Raw genomic sequence first — 23,582 nt, 5'->3', positions numbered from 1 at the left:
TTCCTGGAAGGTTACCATCTACTTGTGTTTTCAAAGGTGTGAAAGGTCCAACAGGCTAAGCAAAAAGGAACATTATGGCAGATAATCTTGTCAGTGCATTTTCGTTGATAATAGATAACTATATTATCGAACATATAAAAAACTGCACAGAAGAAGGAGGCCGCCGAATTCTGGGGAACGATTGGACAACAACATTACCGGAAATCCGTGCATTTATTGGGATTTTATATGCTCGTGGAGCCTACGAGGCAAAAAATTTAAAACTGAGTTATTTATGGTCAGCAAAGTGGGGTCCCGAATTTTTTAGAAGAACTATGACCAGAGATAAGTTCAAGCAAATCCTACGATTTATTCGTTTTGACAAAAAAACCGAAAGAAGTAAACGTCTCCAAACAAATAAATTTGTCTTGGTTTCAGAAATATGGGATAAATTCATTGAAAATAGTCAATCTTGCTATCAACCAGGGCAAAATATAACAGTTGACGAGCAATTATTTCCGACAAAAGCCAGGTGCAAGTTTATACAGTATATGCCTAATAAACCCAACAAATTTGGCATCAAATTCTGGCTTGCATCAGATGTTAGTAGCAAGTAGTTTTGAATGGTTTTCCTTACTTGGGGAAAGATGAACAACGACCGTCTTCAATGCTTCTCAGTGAACACGATGTTCTGAAACTTGTCGAGCCATATTCAAGCTGCGGAAGGAATATCACGACCGATAACTTTTTCACTAGCATGTCACTCGCGACTAAATTATTGGCCAAAAAAACAACACTAGTTGGAACTATTAGAGGAAATAAAAGAGAACTACCCAAAGCAGCCAAACAAACGAAGGATAGCATGCCTCGTTTCTCCACTCTCCTATATAAATCACAAAATTGTGTCCTTACAATATATAAAAGCAAACCGAATAAGAGAGTAGCTGTTCTAAGTTCCAGGCATAAATTTGTGAAAATTGATAAAAGTAATAAAAAAATGTTACCGGACTCTATTCAATTTTATAACAAAGCAAAATTTGGAGTTGATATGGCGGATCAAATGGCCAGAAAATATACAGTAAAATCTAGTTCTCGTAGATGGCCCCTCCAAATATTTTTCAATATTTTAGATTTGGCTGCTATAAATGCTTGGATCCCTTACAAAGAAGCGACAGGAATACAAATGCAACGAAAACAGTTCTTGTTTCAATTAGCAGAACAACTTTCCACCGATTACAGAGCTGCAAGGCAGAAAAATTCATCAGAACATGGAGACCCACAAAGATCAACTGCAACATCATCAAATACAACATATTCTAACAAACGCAAAATTTGTCAAGTACGACTTTGCCACAAAAGCAAAACAAATAATATATGTGAAAAATGTCAAAAATATGTTTGCGGAAGATGTACACATAAGAAGATTTCCACTTTCATTTGCTTAAAATGCTCAAATAATGAATAAATTATTTTTTTCCGAGTGAAGTAAGTTTTTTTTTGTTAATACTTATTAATAACTTGTTGTATGACTGTAAATAATATTGAAAATTAATTTTAAACAAATTTCTTTACATAATAGTTATTCTTTCACAATGCAGTCATTTTGACTGCTTTCGGGCAATATAGGTATAGACTAAGTTTCCGTCTTTCTAGTGTTAAAAGGGCAATTAGAAGGAAATATACTCCATATTAAAATAATGATCAAGCTTCCATGCAAATGCCCACTGAGACATTTTGCATCATATAATTGTATCCACCCGGACAATTCACTCACTGATGTTACCAACAATTGTATATCATGGATCCTTTCATTATATTCATCCATTGCGAGCACCTCACCATTCACTGTCAAATGTTAAATTTAAACGCATAAGAGCAGGAAATACTCCATAGGAACTACAATCTGAAAATACAAAACATAAGAAAAAACGTATTAATGCAATTATTAATATGTTTTACCATTATAATAATGCCTACCATATTATTACCAGTTTAACGTAGTATCTAGCATAGATTAGACTCTGTATGTTATTAAATGCTTGCACATATATAAACCTTATAAAATATAATTAATGATATTAGAATAGACTTATAAAATATAAATATTCGAATGGATTTCTGAAAAGAGAATATGGTATCGTCATTAATAATTTAAATAATATAAATAAGTTATAATTTTAAGGTAATAAATAAAATTTGCGTACATTGTTTATTTGCCTCATATGGTTAAATAGGTTACTAATAATATTGAATACATTATGACATTTACCTAACTTATTAATAAATCATTTCTCCTACATACAATAGTAAATACAAATTCTAAGAATAAAGTACGTAAAATGATAATTATCAGAGTCTAGCATAAAAACGAGTCCCCAAAAATTAATTTTAAATGCAGCAATTTATTATTGTGATGAATCAGTAATAGGACAAGTTTAAATTAATTTTAATTATTAATTGGAGTACAATTCTAAACAGTATAACTATAATATTTCAATAATATTATAATATTTCACCCAAGTACATTTATAAAGAAAATTAAATTTTTAATTCTATTTGAGAAAAAGAAATCTGGTTATATATCGCTGACTGGATATTATATATAATTGAAATGCAATCTATTGCCTATTTGTCTGGCTACAGTGGATAGTTTTTTCAACTCATTATAGGTATTTTTAAATAAACTTGGCTCTGTAACATTTAAGACAATAGCTTTTACTTCTTCGCAGATTAAATTTTCTAAAAGCCAAAACAATTCGATTTGTACTCTAGCTAAGCCTAACCTTACAATGTATCACGTGGAAAAACTATAATTTCATAAAAAACTGATATCTAAGAAATTATTGTGGTAAAAGATATTAAATACATATATGCAAAATTAAATTTTTTAAAAATTTTTTTTTATTTACCTTAATTCTACAGAAATATGAAAATTAGGAATGAGTCAACAGCATTTCACTACTTACATATTTCAACCTACATGAGAATAAACAAAATTAAAAAAAATTTCTCAATTTTTAACAACTTTGGAGTAACTTTTCAGATGAAGATCAAAGAGAAAGAACGGTTTATATCCATTTTTCATTAGCATGATAATTAGATCGTCATCTGTTGCTTTCTAAGATATACTTAATATCGACAAATCAATAACGTCAGACATTGGTTCTTTCCGAGAGTCATTACACAGTGAAGATGGGCCGTGCTTGGGAAAAACAGTTCTTGTCCACGCATAGACAAAAAGAATAAAGAGAAGTATAGCGGTAAAGATGACAGAAATATTAGCGAAAAAGTATTAATTAAGGGATAATTCTAAGGAAAAAACTGTTCTTGTCCAACCCTGATTTTCAAATTTTATTTTTCTTCCAGCATTAAGAATTGTAAGTGTTGTTTTAAAATTTTTAGTGGATGTGAAAAAATGCTTGTGACATTTGTGTACAGTTTAATTTTTACGATTTCAGTCGAATGCTTGTTCCTGAAAATTTTCAAAGCTTGAAATTTTTTTCAAAATCAGCTTTCATACACATAAACCCTCTCTTCCCCTTGATCTTCATATATTCAAAAAATTAGATCTCATACTAATTTCCTTTTTTCAAAGCTATTTACTTTCTCCATATTGGGATTTTGTGTCATTTTCATATTTATCATTAGCGCTAGTTAGCTTAACCTAACAGTCATAGATAACTGTTAAAAATCATAACAAGTGTATTTGACATAGTTTGCTAAAAAGGGATGTTCCATTTTAAAAATATCAAAATGGTTTGCTTAAAGGAAAACAACGCACTTAACATTTCAAAATTTTCATAAAAAATAATTTTTCATTTTTACTTAATTTTACAATCTGCAAATTTGGGTAAATGTTTAAATAGTTTAAGTTGAAACTCATACAAATGAAAAAAAAAAAAAAATACTGCGCATCCGGCAGTAATGATCCGATGAAGAATGCAATCTTTTGCAAAATTTATATTCATAAATTCTATTTCAAATATTAAATATGAATATTAAACCTTAACTATTATAAAATATTTAATATTTGCCTATTTTGTTGAAACATAATTTTACTCCCAAAATCTTGAATACAGCAAAACTACATTGATAATACAAAAGCTATTCAATTTATTGATAAGTTGAAAATAAATTAAATTAATTCTGGATACAAAATACATTTAAAGTTAGTCCTATTGTATATTGAAGAAAAATACACATATACTTTTCCCATTATGCATATAACGGATCAATTTACTATGCAGTTTATAAATTCTATTGGAAAATCTTTTGAAAAAAAAAATATCACAATGATGTCCCCATTAATCCATATGGAAGAAAGACAAAAATATGACTACATTTATTTATTATGGAGTTGAAAAATTCTATTCGCGAAATAAGTATTTCTTGGTGAAATTTTTGCGAGCTCCTTTCTAAATAGCATTCTTAATTTCTTTCTTAAATTTCCTTTCAATTTTATTTTATTACTGGTGTTTAACAGCCTACCTAGTTCTGAGTTTACGATAATCAATGTTCAACTCCATGCCCTTGTAATTTTGAATCCCGCCCATAGGACAAGGGAACTCCTGAATCAAAGATTGGGACAAACTAGCCTTCGAAGAGGATTTTTTGATGTAACTAACATTTGCGTTACATGATGAGGGAAACCACAAGAACTTCCACGGTTAGTCTGACGGGATCCAACGATCCATCTACCACTGAGGATATTTCTTGTGAACACTATAGTCGGTGAGAGCCGGGGGCGGAATTTAAATTGTCTTAGTGACATGGTCACTACAAAAATATTTGTATCTGAATGTTAGGATTTTTATTTATATTAAAATTAGGTATTTTTTCTTACTTAGCTATATTTAAGGTAGGACAATTAGAGTGTTGACAGTAAAGGTTGGCGACAATAATTTTTAACTCTGTTTTTTTCGATACGTTGATTTTGTGTGGAGGGTTTGATCTACCAGTGTTATCCCCAATGATTTAAGTTTAGGGGGTAGAGGTGGCTCAGAAGATAAAACACTCGCCTCCCAATGAGATGACCATAGTTCGGATCCCAGCAATGGCTAATTGATACGAATTTTGCACCCGGTTCGCTCTGACCCCAGTGCTGACGTAAACTATCCTTAGTGGCAATGGATCATGGGTTAGTCTCATTGCTGCCAGGCTAACCATGGGAGGTTTTCATGGTTTTCCTCTCCATGTAATGCAAATGGTAGTGTAATTCGGGCTTTTTCCATTGAAAAGCTCTTCACCAAGGCAAATTTCCGCCAATGCTTGATCCAGGAGTTCATTTTGTCTTCTAGATTGGGCTCAAAACTGCAAGGTTAAGGAGTTGAACGTTGATAGTCGTAAACTCAAAAATTGGGTCAGCTTTTCAATGATGTTTATAAAATAAAGTAAAAATTAAGGGGTAGTGTCTTAAGATGGTTCGTCAGTGGATTAACGAATGAATGAAAAGGCACTGGATGTGCTAGAAAAGTGTTGGTCGATAGTTTTTCAATGAGAGTGATGAAAAAAGTGTGACAGAGTTGGAAGTTGGTTTGAAAAAGAAATGCAGAAGCTCTGGTGAGTGTAAAAACTTAAGAAGAAATAAGTAGGAGATATTGGGAGTGTTCGAACTGCAATCATTTATAATGTCTTGACATCTGATTAATGAAATGTATGAAAATTTTAACGAAAAACTATGAACGTCTAATGTATTTAAAGAACTACTCCCTTTCACTCAAATATTTTTAAAATGCTTTACTTTATTGAGTTTTTCTCTGAAGTGTTCACTACAATGTATTAAGCAATTATGTTACATCAAAAATGCATTAATTTTAAAAATATATTTGCCTAACTTAGATTATATATTTTATTTTTTCATTTTCAACTCTTTCTGTGATTATTTTCTTAATGAATCAGTTCACTTTAATTCTGTTTCAAACTAGATCTGGATTATGATTTTCTATAGTGGTAAATTATACGTAAGTAGACAAAAAGATATTCCCCTGTGCGTATCAAACAGTCACAGGTGGGATTCAAACCTAGGTCACTTCATTGGGTGGCGAACGCTCTAGCCTCTGAGTCAACGTGGTTCCCAATTATATTTTTTATTTTATTTTATAACCGTCGTTGAACATCTGATCCAATTTTCAGGCTTACGACGACTAATGTTCAACTCCGTAGCCTTGTTATTTCGAACCCGATCCACAAGACAATAGTACTCCTGGATCAAGTATTGGAAGAAATTTGTCTTCGTGGAAGACTTTTTGACGGAATTAACCCGTATTTGCGTTACATGGAGAGGAGAAAAACCACGAAACCCTCACACGGTGGCAAGGTGACTCTAACCCATGAACCACTAAGGATGTTTTTACGTCAGCACTATGTTCGGTGCGACCCGGGTAGGGGATTTGTAATGGCCAGACATCACTGGGATTCGAATTCGGTTAACCTCATTCCCAATTATATTTTGAGATATTCATAAATATAAATGCATTAATTTTTTATGAAGCGCATAAATTTTGTTGCTGGAAAAAATACAGAATTATTTAAATCGCAATAGTACCTTTAAATTTCCTCCTTGCGCATTGAAATACAAGTGTTATTTTTTAAAAGAAATGAAAGGAAGAGTATATAGGTAATAGCAGGAATTTTACACTGATTGTCTTCCTCTATGTGAAATTTGACTTTCTTAAAAATTTAAAGCAAAGATATTCTTTATATTCAACAAACATTAATGCAAAAAATGAAATTAAAAAAAATTTTTTTAATGCGAAAATAGTTTTTGATCTGTGAAATTTTCAAAACTCAAAGCATTCAGCACAAAAAAAAGTTTCACGTGGATTTTAATTTTTTCTCTCTTTAAATTGTTCAAAAATTTCAATTGAAATATGATACTTTTTGAAAAAAAACATGATTAGTTATTTTCTGCCTTGTCTTATGAATCATAAGCCAATCTTTTACTATGATTACTTTTGGAAAGCGGCATTTCATTATATTTTCTGGAAAAATGGATTGAAATTTATTTAGGGTTTCGAGGTATGCTTTTTTTGATTAAACAGTAAGAGTGAAATTAAAATTAGAGAGCTCATTAATTAATTTCACAATGAATAATTAATTTAAATTTAGTGTTGGTTTTTGGTGTTATTTCTAATTCTGGAACAAAATATTTCATTGCAATTTACTGAGGACGATTTTTCGAGCAAGCATTTGCTATATGTTTTTTTGGTAGATGGAATACTAAGAACTAACTTTCTGTTGGTGTTAGTAAACTGATTAAATTTTAGTATCTATTTCCCTTTTTCTAACAAGGAATCTCAAAGTGTACTTTCCTTGTTTGAGAAAGTCCCCCTTGTCCTTTCAAGGAAAGTTCTTGTTTGTAAAGTGCTGCTTGAAAAGCTTGCTACAGAAGAGGACTTGGATCTATTCTTAACACGTTGAATGCCACGCTAATTTTACGTGGCTTACCCTTCTAGTCAAACGGTAAATAACTACGAACGAAATTTGTAAAATTGACAGATTTTGCTAGTTTTTTAAAAGGTTTACCATACGAATTGTTTAGAAATAGTCTTGGATAAAAATCTACTAAGTTAAAATTTTTAAACCAAGAATCACAATTAATGAACTTCCACTTGAGAATATTTATTCACTGTCCGGTGCAAGTTGGCATCTCTGTGCATATAAAGAAAACTATTTTTGAAGTGTTCGATATTGAATTAATTTCTTCAAACCGTTTTAGTAACCATAATAATATAAAAATATCAAAAATTTACTCGAATTATGTATTTCTAGTAATCTTGGCTTCGCCGGTCACCGGTGACCTCAGTGGCGCTACGAACAAACTCAGTGGCGGTCACCGGTGACCTCCATGGCATTCAACGTGTTAATCAGTAGGACCATGACAGTATTTTAACCACAGAAGATTTAGCAGCTATCTTAGAAAACAACGACACTTTAAAGTACCAGTTCTTCTACCAGCATCTGAATTAATAAATTACAATGCTTCAATTTCGAATAAGTAAATTAATAATGAATAATTAATGAATTAGTAAATCAATATGAATAAGTAAATAGATAACAATTCAATGTCACATGATCTACCGGCATCTGATCTCCTTACCAACAAGGCTTTAAATCTAGAGGATCTACTACGCAATTCAATCCATTTCTTTATCGACAACGAGACAAAGCGAACCAGTGAACGACTCTATTTCAGTTAAAATATCTGCAGTGCTACTTCCCTCAGAAAATCTGTCTAAAGCATGTTTTATTGTTCGTGGAACGGAATCTACTGGCGTTCATTCATGAGACACTTTAGAAACTCCGGTGCACGTAATATGTGGAAGTACAGCAGGAGGATATGGATCGAAACTACACAATTTATGCCAAAAAGAAAAGAGCATTAAAGATCAAAGAGAAAATGCTTCAAAACGCCTGAAAACATCAGCTGAAATGAAAGTGTGTAAGTGAATTCCACTGTGTCGGATAAAATTAATAACTGATATTAATTAGAACTAAATATAACTGAATCTTTGTATAATTGAGGACAATGTCGTGAGATTTTCTTCTCCGAAATTAATCCCCCGACAACTATTAATTATTAGTTAACCCTTTGACTCAGAGTTTTTTAAATCATATTTTTCACACTTTTATCATTATTTTGTATTAATTTAGGTCAAAATAGGTGAAAAATATTATATTTAGCATTTCAATAGTTAGTATTTTTAATTATGGCTATAAATATAGTATGAAGCATCAATGTCTCCTTCTGTCTGAAATGTAAAAATCTTCCAAACACGGATCCCTTCCAAACTTTCTTTCAAATTGCATTTATTTGCAGTACGTTAGATTTAAGAGAAACATACATTAATCATTGAAATTTCTTTAATTTACAAAATCATTTATTGATGAATTTTTGAATAAGAATGAAAAATTTTTTTAATTGCTTTTTTTTGATTTTTAGTACAAACATAATTTCGATAATCTAACAGATTTTCTTAGTAACTGTTAGACTGATTTTTATAGTTAAAAAATACCAAACGATTGTGTTGCTTGTAATTAGAGCGTAAAAAAAGTATAAAAAAGACACTGGTGCCCCCTTTGCATCAAAGGGTTAAAATGCATGAAAATTAATGTAATTGAGATATGCATACAAAATCTTCAGTTCTATTTCGTTCCCCATTAGAATGTGAGATAGTTCAATACAGGAAAACTTTCATTAATATTGAAGTACTTTGTAAAACTAAGTAAGATTCTTTTCACAACACTTAAATATTTACTTTCTTCATATATACAGAGAACAGTCAGCAAAGAATTCTGCTAGGTTAAAAAACATTTCGCTAAAAAAGAACGAATTCTAAAAAAGAAATAAAAATAAACAACTTAAAAAATTAAAATGCTGTTGCCAGCCATAGAATTTTTTGAAAGTTAACTTAGAAATGACAAACAAAACGATATTAACAAAATGACGTGGAAAGCGCAACTAGATCAGAATTATGATACCTGAGCGCTTGACGTAACAAATATCCTCAAGCAATTTAACCGAGCGGGATAGTTAACAAATTTATTCAGAGTATAAACGATAATAATAGATAATAAGAAATATGTATAAATGTGAATATAGTGATTGATTGAAGCAATCACTTTTATTACTACCATCTAAACATTATTGAATCTTTGTATATTGAGGACAATATCACATGATTAGCCTGTCCAAAAAGAATGCTCCAACAACAATCAGAAATTAAGTTATACATACAAAATTTCATATAGTAGAGAGATCCCAGATTGCTATAATAGGGTAAAGTGTAGGCTATACATGGCAGCCTTCATCAATAGTCTCACCATCGGTCATCGATCAGACATATTATCCCAACCTGGCCTTAATAGAGAAGAAACCAATGAGATGCTATTACCTGATGATACCTATATCATCGCGTAGGCTGCAACGAAGGTCATATTTTTTTTTTATCTGATTATCAGCCTTGCTCCTCGATTATATCGATCTCATATATCATGGAGGATGGCTGAGGTGCTAGGAAAAAAAAAGATGGCCATTAATCTTTTGATAGAGGTTGTTGAATGCTGCTCCCACTTTTATCCTAAAAAGAGTTGATGATAAAATCCCATGTCAAAGTATGAATAGGGCATCCATGGTAGTGAAGTTTTATATCTCAGAAGAATATGGCAGGAGATTAATGCGTGAAGTATTTTCAATGATATGGGTGTTTTAGCTTGAGAATATATTTTATGTTGAGAAATTTTATTTGTTAGCATGTTTTTATGGCTTATTGATTATATTGGGTTGAATAAATTTGAATATTGGTGAAGTGGTTGCTTAATTGCTATAAAATATATCCTTTTCAGAAAGTTTATTTGTTAGTATATGTATAAAGGCTATTGATTAAATTTGGTTAAATAATTTCAAATATTTGCTAAGCATGATATGGGTGTTTTAGTTTGGGAGGATATTTCTTGTTAAAAATTTTATTTGCTGGCACATTTATTAGGGTTATTGATTATATTTGGTTAGATAATTTTGAGTATTGGGGAAGTGGTTGTTTAATTGCGATTAAATATATCCTTTTAAGAAATTTTATTTGTTAGTATATTTATAAAGGCAATTGATTAAATTTGGTTAAATAATTTCAAATATTTGTAAAGTATGATATGGTTGTTTTAGTTTAAGAGAATATTTCTTGCAAAAAAATTTATTTGTTAGCACATTTATTAGGGTTATTGATTATATTTGCTTGAAGGACTTTAAATATTTGAGAAGTATTTTCAGGTATATGGGTGTTTTAGTTCCAGAAAATGTTTCTTATAAAGGAAAATTTACTTTTTAGAGCATTTATATGGGCTATCGATTATATTTGATTCAATATCTTTAAATATTTGTGAAGTGTTATCAATGATATGGGTGCTTCAGTTTGAGAAAATATTTGTTGTTAAAAAGTTTTATTTGTAAGTTATTTTAAAAGAATAATTGGTTATATTTGGTTAAATAATTTTGAATATTCGTAAAGTGGTAAAGATATGTGTGTTTTACTTCGATAAAGTATTTCTTGTAATTTTAATTTTCAGCATATTTATAAGAGCTTTTGAATAAATTTGGTTAATGGTTTTGGTTTAGTAAGAAAATATTTCTCTCAAAGAAATTTTATTTGTTAGCATTTTTAAACGGGCTATTAATTATATTTTATATATTTGATTGAATAATTTTAAATTTTTGTAAAGTATTGTAATCTGGAAGTTGTTGTTTGAGAAAATATTTCTTGTAAAGAAATTTTGTATGTTAGTACATTTATAAGGATTATTGACTACCTTTGGTTCAATAATTTTAAATATTTGTGAAGTATAATCAGTAATATGGGTGTTTCAGTTTGAGAATATATTTTATTGATAATTTTTCTTTAAGCATATTTCTCCATATCTTATATAATTTCATGCGAATTTAATAATTTTAGCATACAATTGTAAAATTCGTTTATCCATAGATAATTCCATACAAAAAATAACTTCAATTTCTTGCATCATTTTAAGAATGTAACTTTGCATTTCAAATATAATATTTGAATAAAATAGGTTTGACTAGTTCCTGAAAAATCGAATTTTAAAATTACGACATTTTTAAAACTTTTTTTCACACGTTAACATAATTTTAATGGTTCGAGAGCCTGATTACAGACGCTATTTTAAGCTTCTAAGTCCGACACAAAAACGTATAATCTTAGAATATACTTTTTTTGTGAATTCCGTTCTTAACGAAAAAATATTGAGGGTTGCTGAAATCTGTAAGTTTTTATCCCATTCAGTTTGGTCAGGAGAACGATTAAAAGTTTGGACCACTTAATGCTAACTCCACTTTTTTCTTGCTCACTGTATGTTGCATAAAGTGAGAAAATAAAATTAATTTTAACGTATTTATTATAAAAAGCATGCTAAAATTAGTTTTTAAAACAACGAAGTATAACTTTAGAGTTTTTTATATTTGAATTCTTACAATTAATATATTTTCATCATTATTCCTCTAATGCAGAATTCCTAACGCATGTTTAAATTTTTGAAAAAGAATAAAACTGAAATAATCATAAGGTATAAAACATAAAATACCATAAGATAAAAATTAGTTACTAATATTCAACAAACATATTACTTACCATACTTACAAATGTTTCTAGACATCAAATAAAGATATCAAAGAAGAAGCAGTAGAATTCTATGAAATGTAATATCCTTACCTTAATTGCATAGCTAAATCACGAAAGAAATTTTTTTATTGAAAATAACTTTCTTTTTTTGTTCTTAAAATCGTGTAACTAGCTCATTCAAGTCCGTGTTTTGAACATTGCAAAATTAAAATTCCAAAAGTATATTTAAGCATTTTTTTCAAAGTAAATATTTTAAATTATATTTACGTTATTGTTTTCCGCTGTAATTTTAGTATTACAAATCAAGTTAACTTTCCAAAATTCTTTTATTTATTAATTTTCTAATGTGTCAGGTAATTTTGAAAGACGACAAAATTATAATGTCTTTAATAATGATGGAAATAACAATGTGAAATCTGAAGATATGAGCTTCAGTTTTTCAGCATGATTTTTAAGCTTTTATAATTAGAATAATATTAGAGAACTAATGCATACTTATAATATTATTAGCTTTCAATTGGTAGTTTAAAAGAAATGTTATGTTTTTAGCAACAGAAATATGCTTTATCAACTAAGTTTTCTTAGTCATTAATGCCTTTTATACGGTTATTTGGTGCCTAACACATTTGCTATCATTGTTTCCAAATATTAAGTCGATGTTTAACTAATGTGAAGCCATAATTCTGCAATTTGTAACAAAAGATAATTTCAACACAAAGTGCGAAAAATAAATACAGTACAAAATAAATAAATACATGCACCATCCTGTACAACTCTTGATCGGATCTACACTTTCTAGGACTCAATCTTAATGATTTGAGGCGGTGACCTTAAATGTGTTACTTAATTAGTGCAGACGATATTTTAAGTTACGAGATCAGACACAAAAACGTACCTTCTCTGAATAAATATACCTTTTTTTTGACGTATTCGGATTTCTGACCCCCCAAATATAGGGGGTAGCCACAAACTGGGAAATATGGTCACAATCGTTTGGTCAAGGAGTGGTCCGAATTGTGGACCCCTTAATGTTAATTTTACCTTTTGCGTATTTCGCCATATCTCGAGAACTCTTAAAACGAAAGGAAAAAAAAATTCACATAATTATGAAATTCTTTTATACGAAAGTATTTCTTTGGCTAAAGAAACTTTTAGTAAATATTTATTCTTTTTAAGAGCATTTTGAAAAAAACTTAAATAGTAAGGTATAAATTTTTTTACACTATTTTAAAGAATGCAATTTTATATGGCAAAATACAAAATTTGAATGAAATAGGTCGAATAGTTTTTGAGAAAGCGAATTTTAAATATGACTTTTTTTAAAATTTAATTTCTCAGGAGCTATTGAACCAATTTTGCCCGAAAATTTGTATTTGTAGAATATTAGATCAAAAGATATTCAAGGAGGTCCGCTTATTTTCTGGCCCATTGCATTATTGTAAGATTGAAATTCATTATTTACTGGTACCCAAAATATCCTTACTACTTACTTTGTTTAAAAGAAGTTCATGTGAGTTTTTGTACCTAAAACAGTGTTGTTAGTTACATTTACCGATGTAATTCATCTTAATTTATTTGTAATTTAACATATATAATATTAATGCATTATGATGTAAAACTATAATTCAATATTATATCCGAGCTATCTGTAATCGAGTATGTGCTTAAAACCAAAATATCTTTATTATTTCAGAAACGCTATTCATGTTAGCTCTTGCATCTAAAACAATGTTATTTACATTTATCAACGCAATAAACGTATGTTCAGTTATATTCAAATTATCTCATTACTTTTAAGAGAAATTAAAGTTGAAAAACGTGCATTCAAATAATTTATAATTTTTGTTATCAATACGGCAGACCTCACCTTAGATGGATTGACTGTCTAGAAAAAAACATGGATATTTTATAAACCATTAATTGGAAGACAGTCACCAAACGGAGAGACGTCTGGTAAAGGCTTCTTGAGAAGGCCAGGGGCCACCCAGGGCTGTCGTGTCACTAAAGAATAATAATAATATGATTAGTAAGATATGTTATCAATAAAGCGATGAATATCGATTATTAAAATAAAATTGCATAAACTTCAGTACTTATTTATCATTCTTTTCTTTCTTTAAATACGTACTTACTTAAAACGTTTCTTTAAAATCGGAACATTATGAATTTTTTGAGGAAGTAAAAAAACGCACCACTTCAGCCTATCTTAAAAAACCTTTCACCCAAAATGAAATAAACCACAAAAACGAATTGTTGAACAATGGAGAAAATCTTTAAAGAGAGAATTAATAACCGTTCGCGTAAATTCGAGCAAGAGCTGCAATAACAAGATAAAGCCACAGAGGGTTTACGAACGATTGCATTAAGGCGGAGCAGCACCCTTGGTGCAGGAAAAGGCAGAGCAGAATATGTTAGCATCTTGGAGGCATGAATAAACGAGCTGTCAGAAGTTTCATCATAGTTACAAATGAGATTAATTCGAATTCTGGGATGATGCGATTTGCTACTGACTCCCGGCTTTGACGCGCAATTGGTAGAGACGTTAGTTGCCGCATCATCGAGGATTGCATTAAGTGGGCATAAAGGAGAAATATCTCGATGATTATATGCATAATGTTCATATTTATGGAAAGAGGAGAGAAAATCTCTCGTTTTCTATCTTTGAATACTTACTAGAAACCTATCTTAAATTTATTATTCTCAGACTTGAAATCTTTTAAAACACTTTCGAATGAAGTAGAATTGATAAATTTTGGAAATTAACATCTAATAAATAATTAGAATCAGAATGAGTATTTTTTTTTAATAATTGTAAAGATAGCTTTCTTGATATTAGTTAAAATTGCTTGTTTGTGATACCTTATCAAACATTACTGATTTAAATAATGTGCCCCTTGATGATTTTTTTATAACCAGAGTAGAACAATTTCGAGTTTATGACTATCAATGTTCAACTCCGTAGCTTTGTGATTTTGAGCCAAACCCAGAAGACAAAAGAATTCTTGGATCAAGCATTGAGACAAACTAGACTTCGTTGGCGACTTTTAAATTCGTATCAACCAATCACCGCTGGGAACGTTCTCTCTCCTGTTCCAGTGGCGCCATATATGGTCAAGAATTTGACTTCTGCCACACTCGTACCTCACACCCATTTATAGGGCGAACCCATCCATAGATCGTAATTTTGATCTGAACCAGAGAGCAATCACTTTCCAATTCAGTACTCCTAAAGGTATTGATTTGTTATGGGAACATAAAGGACTTTGTAACCCTGCATATTTAACGTGTTCCAGTCCCCATTTACCACACGGGGAATCTTCGGCCGGCTGGATTCGAACTCCCGTTTTCACAAGCGTGAGTCCAGCGCCCGGCCAACCAGGCTATCTCGGCCACAATGCTTGTATATTGATAGGTCAAACGGTAATTGAAAATCTATAATTTAAAATCAATGAAACCGTGCGTTTCTTAATTGTTATTGATACAAAACTGTTGTGCATCACGAATATATCAGAGCAATACTTAGAAAGTATTCTGATTGCCAAACTTTGATTAATTCAAATAAATAATTGAAATGCGTATCTAGCACCAATACTTAAAAATGTCCTTTGCGATCGTTGCAAATACAAAATTTCTTCGAGTCAAGTTTTAACCTCGCAATATTCTGAGTCAAGAAGGGATTTTTAGCAAATAAAGAAAAAAAATTATTCAAGTTGTGATACAACCTCACACTTTTCCTTATTACATTAGTCGAATGCAACTTAGTAGATAAATAATTGTGATTTCAAATAAATGAAAAGTTATAAGAATGTACATTATCGAACTTTTTTCCTGGAAAAAAATATTGGTTTGCCATTAGTCCTCTTTACAATCAGATATTAGACATTCAATTTTCTCTCGAGAAATGAATAGGTTCAGTAATCAAAGCTATGACATAGAAACAAGTTTGATTAACCACTTTTTCAACAAAAAAGTTAAGTAAGTTTTTTATTTTGAAGGAGTGATGATGCTTTTTAAACTTAAAAATTTTCTGAAGAAAAAGAGTGAACATAATTTCAAAAATGACTGAGACTTTATTCATTTCATTTGTTCAAAGTCAGCAGTCATTGGTTAAGCGAAAAATGCTTTTTTTCTTTGTTGGAAGAAACAATTGATTTTTTCCTATCATTTATCAAGTTCCTTACGTGTCTAAAGTCACATTCTAAACTTGTATTGAAAAAAAAATTAAGACGCTTTCAAAAGTAAGGATAGTGACGATTTTGCAATTGATGTATACTGGTTTTTTATTGAAGTGCTTAAATGTGTTTTTTCTTATAGCTATGTTCTAAAAATCGGCTAAAAAGAAAAATCTGATTGTAGTTCTTAGACAGAACATCAGTTTGCATTGGATACGTTTTGAAGTTTTCCCTTTCTTGGTATAATTTTTGATATTACACGAAAAGTTTTTTTTCAAAGAAAGGTTTTCATTCTGTTATTTTATTTGAAAAATAAATCAAACAGCTTAGTTATATATCCTTTTTAACATCTCCTTATTTTGGCTTCCCAAAAACACAAAACAAGATCTGCCTGCCTGATTTCAAAAGCACCGCAGACTAGATGTATTATTCTTGAATTGCGGACCTTTAAAGAAGTTTAAAAAAGTTACTGATATTTTTTTTCTAACTGAAATATTTGATGCTCATCGAAGAAAATACTCAACGTTTTTTATAATTCGAGGAAAAACTGGTCAAAATGCATTTCAAGATTTTAAAATCCTTTAAAAGGTTATTTTTTGAGACTTTTGGTCAAAGGAAATGAAAAAGCTACAGTTTGAGTGAAATCAAGTAAATAATTTAATTTCAATGAAATCGTACGTTTCTTAATTGTTAATGATACAAAACTATTGAGCATCACAAATATATCAGAACAATACTTAGAAAGTATTCTTATCACCAAATTGTGATTATTTCAAATAAATAAAATGAATGTTTGTTATGTGTAGCGCCAACACTAAAAAAAAGTCCTTTGCGATTGTTGCAAACATTGATTTCAAGTCAAAATGTACACTCGCAATGTTCTGAATCAAACAACATTAAGTTGAGATTCTTAGCATGTAAAGAAAATAAATGATTTAATTTGTGTTACAACAACATACTTTTTTTAATATATTGAAAGAATTCAACTTAGTAGACAAAATTTTAAAATTGACTAACATTTTTTGTAAAATTTCGCTTAGTTTTGTAATGTTTTGTTTATTCTTAATTAAACAACAATATTCTGAATTAAACAACATCAAATTGAGATTTTAAGCGAAAAAATTATTTAAGTAATTTATAATATTTAAATAATTATTTAAAAAATTAAAAATGAACTATTTAAGTTGTTACAACTACATACCTTTCTTTAGTATATCGGACGAATTCAACGTAGTGATAAAATTGTAAAACAGCAGTTTTTGTATAGTTTTGTTTAGTCTTTAACTTTTTAAATTTTTTTAGTCACATAAAATGGAACAGCCTCAATTTGATTGTTTTTAAACCTAAACAAAGCTTGAATTTTAAACTTCTTGTAATATCCAGCTGAAAAAACTGATTAAACTTTGAAATAGGCAAATATTTTAAACGTAATTTAGTAAAAAAAATCTCTAAGCTGCAAGGCAATAGTACCCCCCCTCCTAACTGGGTGAAAGCTCTTAATCTAAATGAATTATTTTAAACTTTGTATATTTTAATGAGCCCAAACAATGCTGTGTTTAACTAACTATTCAAGTATTAGAACTGAAAATATATCATAAACGCTTTCCGTTTTACAAAAAGATGTTGATTTTATTAATCACGTTAAAATTTTGAGTCATTTTTATAATCAGCCTAACGAGCATTTGCTGGACATCGGTTACTAACTCCCCACACTGATAAAAAGTAGCTTATTATTTTAAACGTCATTTTTCCAATCAGACTAACGAGCATTAGCTGGACAGCGGTTACAAACTCCTCACACTGATAAAAAGTAGCTTATTATTTTAAACGTCATTTTTACAATCAGACTATCGAGCATTAGCTGGACAGGGGTTACAAACTCCCCACACTGATAAAAAGTAGCTTATTATTTTAAACGTCATTTTTACGATCAGACTAACGAGCATTAGCTGGACAGCGGTTACAAACTCCCCACACTGATTAAAAGCAGCTTATTATTTGCTAGAAAGCGTCATTTCATTTAGCAAAAGATCGTTGAATGAATCGTAAAATATATATATGCATATTCATCATAGTCATTTGCATACTAGTTGCAATTGTTGAAGAAAATAGAAATTACTTAAATCATCGAGCAGAAAATTTATATATTTTTCGCATAACTAAATGAGTTTGTATATAATTCGTATTTATTTTTAAGTTAATAAATTACTAAATTAGTTCTTAATTGAATGAAACACATATTTATCACAATATCAACTTAAATACGAAGAAATTCCATTAAAAACAAATTATATTAATTCTATTATAGGTTTGAAAGCAACCGCAACTCCGACTCTAAGAATTGACTAAATTAATTTAAATACTTTTATTTCATGCTTATGTGTATGTATTTAAGTACGCATATTTATTTAGTCACTTAGAACTTTCAATATAATTCTAAGGACAAAAATCAATAATCTTAAAATATTATTTTCATTTAATTTCAAATTAAAACAGTTTTTTTTAATATTATTTAAAAAAAGTTCAATGTATATAGATTAGCACTTAAAATTTACGAATTTCTATAAAGTCGTAGTTCACCTAGAGATGTTGTTACCTAATGGTTTGGGATCTCAATTGAAAATATGCAGCATTTACAAAATACTATTCATCAAGCTTTTAAAACCAAGTGTTAAGTCACACTCATAAAGCTTTTTGCATTTCATTATTGAGCTTAAATGCAAAGATATGCCATTAAATTGTCATCAGCAAGCAACATTTGTTCATTATAACTAGAAAATTTACATTTATTTTTGGCAATATTTCAAATTTTTCGGTGCAACCTTCACTTATGATTTAAAAGTTTCTTATTTTCCCTTTAAATGACTACAAATGTGCTGGTTTAGTTTAGGCATTAGAAACTTTGAAAATCTATTTATTAAATGTGAAAAGAATTTAATAAGCTTTAAGTTAATTTATTTGAAATGTGATAGAAATACTTACATTTTTTTAATACTTTGCTCACTTTACTACCCTTTTTAATACGGATAGCTATTTAACTTCTTTTTTTTAAATGTAGTATATGAAGAATTCTTCACGTGAATTTATATCACGTGGATGAAATATTTCTAGGTAATTGCCAAGTCATTAAAGGAGATACAATTGCCAAAAATACTGGAAACCTTAAGTTTAATCCTGCTTTTCAATTAGTTTTGAATGAACATTAAATTGAGAAAAGTTGACACTTGAGTAATTGCAAAAATAACATATATATCTTAATTCATTTTAAAACTAAAAAAAAGTAAAAATTACCGAGAAAGGTTTAATCATTATTCAGAAAAATAAAGCTTTTTAAACTCTAATTGAGTTATTTGATATAATACTTTCAAATAAATCTGATTGTTTGAAGTTACAATATGAGAATTATTTGATTCTAAAAACAAACATTCCGATACTTACACAAAATGTTTTATTTATCTTAGACTAATTAAAACTTTTTTTTAGGTACGGAATATGGAACAGAACATCTTTAGGAAACTAGGGATTTTTTAAACAACGAAAATCTACGGTAAGTTTACTTATTTGAGAAATAGTTTTCTACATTTTCTGCCTGATTTTTAAGGTACATTCTTTCTATTCCTAAGACACATAATTTTACATATTCTGTTTGATTTTTTAAAGGTATTTTATCTTTTTCTAGAGATATTTCCTTTTAAGTTTACTGATTCCTTTTTTTGTTTTCCCTAAATCCCTTTATATATACTTTTTTCCAAACCGACTATTTTATTCAATTTTGGATCAATATTAAATAATATATTTAAATTGTGAAACATTAAAAGTTCATTGTTTTTTTTCGAAATTGTTTAAAACAAAATTATTTCCAAGAGATTGTTGTTAAGTAATTTTAAGCCTAATTTAGTTTCAAAAGATAGATTTCCATAAAGAAATGCTGTTGATTAATACTGTTCGATGACTGATAGTAATCGGAACAATCTCTTCGATTTCTGTGATTTGAACGTCTTTTTTATTCTTTTGATAATTTCCAGCCCTCATATACAACACATGGTTGGCGAGTTTGCGTCAAAAGCATCTTGACAAACTTCCATCTGATATCTTGTACTAACTCATGTAAAGTTAATATATCTTTATGTAGAAAATTCGTCAAAGGCACGCAGAAATAAGTTATAATTTTTTGAAAGCAAAATAAACTTAATTTTTAGAACTTACTGCAATTAGCTAGAATTTTTGAAGACTAAAATTAACTAAAATTCTCGAAGATTACAAGAAGAATGGCTAGTTTTGGCTCAAAAATTGCTTACATTTTTTAGGTGTAGTTATTTGATTTTGTAATTGTTATTTTACTGAAGTGGCAATGTTTTTAGCAAATTAACATTGATTTGGGGAAGTAATTTATTTATGCTACCCTAATTTATGTAGTTTCTGAAAATAAATTCTTTTTGAGGAAATTTTCATGAATCCTGATATTCTCTTTTGCAATAGATTCGGTACAGAGTTTTTTTTTTAAATACTTTTCCTTGTTCTATTTTAAATCCTCCGTAGTGAATTTTCGTGTACAAATGGAGCAATACTTATGATTTTGAAGTCATGATTTTAAATTACTGTATTACATAATAGTGATTTTGTGTGATTAGTAAGTTAAATTCTTTAACCCCTAATTCGTGATATATAAATATTCCTTACGTATTATTTTTGCTGTGTTGTTTCTAATACCATTTGCCAATATCAGCAAGCCTGCTTCAAGAGATTTTAAGGCAGAGGGTGCGTGGGGAGGGGCAAAGGGGTTCATTTATGCCCAAAAATAGGATTTAAGCCCCAGACGCACACGTCACAGCCCGTTTTACAGGGTGGACCCATTCATACATCCGTTCATACATCCATTCATTTATCCGCAAATCTCAATTTTGACCTGAGCGATCAATCTCCAATTCAATACCCCCAGACATATTGATTTGTTATGGGAACTTAGAGGACTTAGTGACCTAGACAGATTTGACGTGTACTAGTCACCGTTTAGTACACGGAGTTTCATCGGCCGGTGAGATTCAAACTCCCATTTTTAAGAACATGGACCCAACGTCCTAAATAACGTCCTAACCAGGCTATATCAGGCCTATTATTACTACTATTTTTGTTGTTTAGTATTGTATTCATTGCTTAAGCTAACTGCTCTAAACGAGAATGTATTGTTGTTTTCTTTATTTTTTATTTATTTCAATAATCTATCAGTTTAGAATAATTTAAAAATATAAGAACAATATTAAAATCACCGATTTATAAAATCGTTAGCAAAAAAACAATGTTCTATTTCTTGTCGTGAATAATTTTTTTTAAAAAAAAAACAATTTTTTTTGAATTATTAACAACTTTGTAGCTTATGTTTGTAAGTTATGCAAAGTTAGAAAGCTAATTTTAACACATTTGTTACATAAAATATTTTTCTAAAATTAGCATAGATCGGGAACAGTTCTAATTTTGAATCATAGCTTTTATTTATTGCATTATGATTTCTGTTAGTAAATTTATGCCTGAAGAATAGAAGCATCAAATATGTTACCTTATTTAGACAATAATTTATTGCAAATTCCAGTACCTATATTTGAACATAATGCCATCACTTAATGAAATTGTTCTAACATAATTCAGATGGGTTCGTATTTGAAAGCGATTCAACTCATTTAAATAATTAATAGAGCGTGTTTTACTCAGGACACTCTCATATTAGTAAGTTCAACCGGGCATGTCGAGTAATTCACCTGAGACTTAACTAAATTAATACAACTACTGATGAGCTTAATGCTTTTAAGTTATTCTCTGTTAACTGTTTCAACCACACATGTGATGTCACATTATTGATTGGGTAATTTGTTAAAAGTGCTCAGAGACTTATTTTGCACTATCAAAAAAAAAATCATAAAGATATTTTATTTTGAAAAGAAGTTTATAAAACGTAAAAGTATAATTATATTGACTTACAAAGTTAAAAATTAGTAAAAAATAACACCGCACGAACATTTACCATCTCAAATGCGCCTTCGTTTATTTTATCAATTGTGGAATAAAAGTTTATAATGAGGAAAAGAAAGCGATCCGAAAATCGCGCCATTTTTATTGGGGAAAAAATCGTTTGCTAAATGAAATTGTTTCTAAAATAATTTTTATAAGATAATTAACTTAAGTATGATAAAATGAACTTCAAAATTAAAAAAGTTTCAAAATTATTAAAGTAAAATAATTTTTTACCCCTTATAGTTCATTATATTTAATTAAAAAATAATAATTTAAATTAAAAAATAGAAAAAGATTCAGAAATACGTACCAAATCATGTTTGCTTTTCAATTTAAACTTTCTTAAACCTAATAAGAATACACCAATACATTATTTCAGTTGCAAATTACTTAATAGCTTGTATTTTAAGTTGTACAAAATTTAGAACAATTTGAAACACATTTCATAAAAAACTTGAATATAGAGTTAACTTTTACATTGGATGCAATCAGCTGCTGATTTGATTAATAATTTGTGTGAAATGAAATCAATTACCCAGTATTAAATTTATGTAGTGAGAATATTAGCAAAACAGTTACATATTTAATGAATTTAATACCATTACATAAAGAAACTTTTTTCATTGTAATAAAAAAGAGTTAGCGAAATTCCATAGTAATTCAATTCATTGATGTAGTTAATGGAGCCTGTTAGTCGGGACATTTTCATATTAGTAAGTTCAACCGAGCATGTCTAGTTATTCACCACATATTTAAACTGCATTAATGAAACTTCCGATGAACTTAATGCGTTTCAGTTGTAAGTTATTTCCCGGTAACCATATCGGAAAAAAAAACACGTGAACCTTGAGATACATAGATTGGGCTGTTAGTTAAAATTGCACACAAATAGATTTTTTAAAAAAATTCTGTTTCAAACCTGAGCGTAACTAAAAATTTATTTTTGCAGTTAAAGTTAAGTGTTAGTTAAACATAGATACATGAAAATCTATTTTTAAAGTTAAAGCAATGAGTGTTAAAATTTTAAAACTTTGGGCTTCTAAAATTATTAGATATTGTATGTATACAATATAGAAGGTGTATTTCAATAACCTGCTTCCTATTAAGGAACAATACTTAACGCATTACATTAAGACACACTAAAAAATTTCGGATCAAATTACGATATAAAGTAACTTAAAAAATTAAATTTTGAACATATTTTAACTGTTACAACTATATTAATAAATTAGTTAAAAAATATTTTCGAAATATTTTTGTCAAAATGAAACTTTGTCCCAGTTTTATGAAACTTTAT

The 23,582-nt window shown here is 29.3% G+C and overlaps 1 protein-coding gene across 1 annotated transcript in view; it reads left to right on the top strand.

The window, feature by feature from the left end:
• LOC107447225 (sodium/calcium exchanger 3) overlaps positions 1 to 23,582 on the top strand; it is a 297,552-nt gene that overhangs the window by 66,476 nt on the left and 207,494 nt on the right. Inside the window, exon 3 of the mRNA XM_043039409.3 lies at positions 19,763 to 19,826. The gene's annotated coding sequence lies outside the window, so the exon portion shown is untranslated. The remainder of the gene's footprint in view (positions 1 to 19,762; positions 19,827 to 23,582) is intronic.

Source organism: Parasteatoda tepidariorum, chromosome 6 (genome assembly GCF_982258835.1).
Source record: "Parasteatoda tepidariorum strain Cologne lab strain chromosome 6, Ptep-v5.0, whole genome shotgun sequence".
Lineage (NCBI taxonomy): Eukaryota > Metazoa > Arthropoda > Arachnida > Araneae > Theridiidae > Parasteatoda > Parasteatoda tepidariorum.
This window is presented reverse-complemented; position numbering and strand designations above follow the sequence as displayed.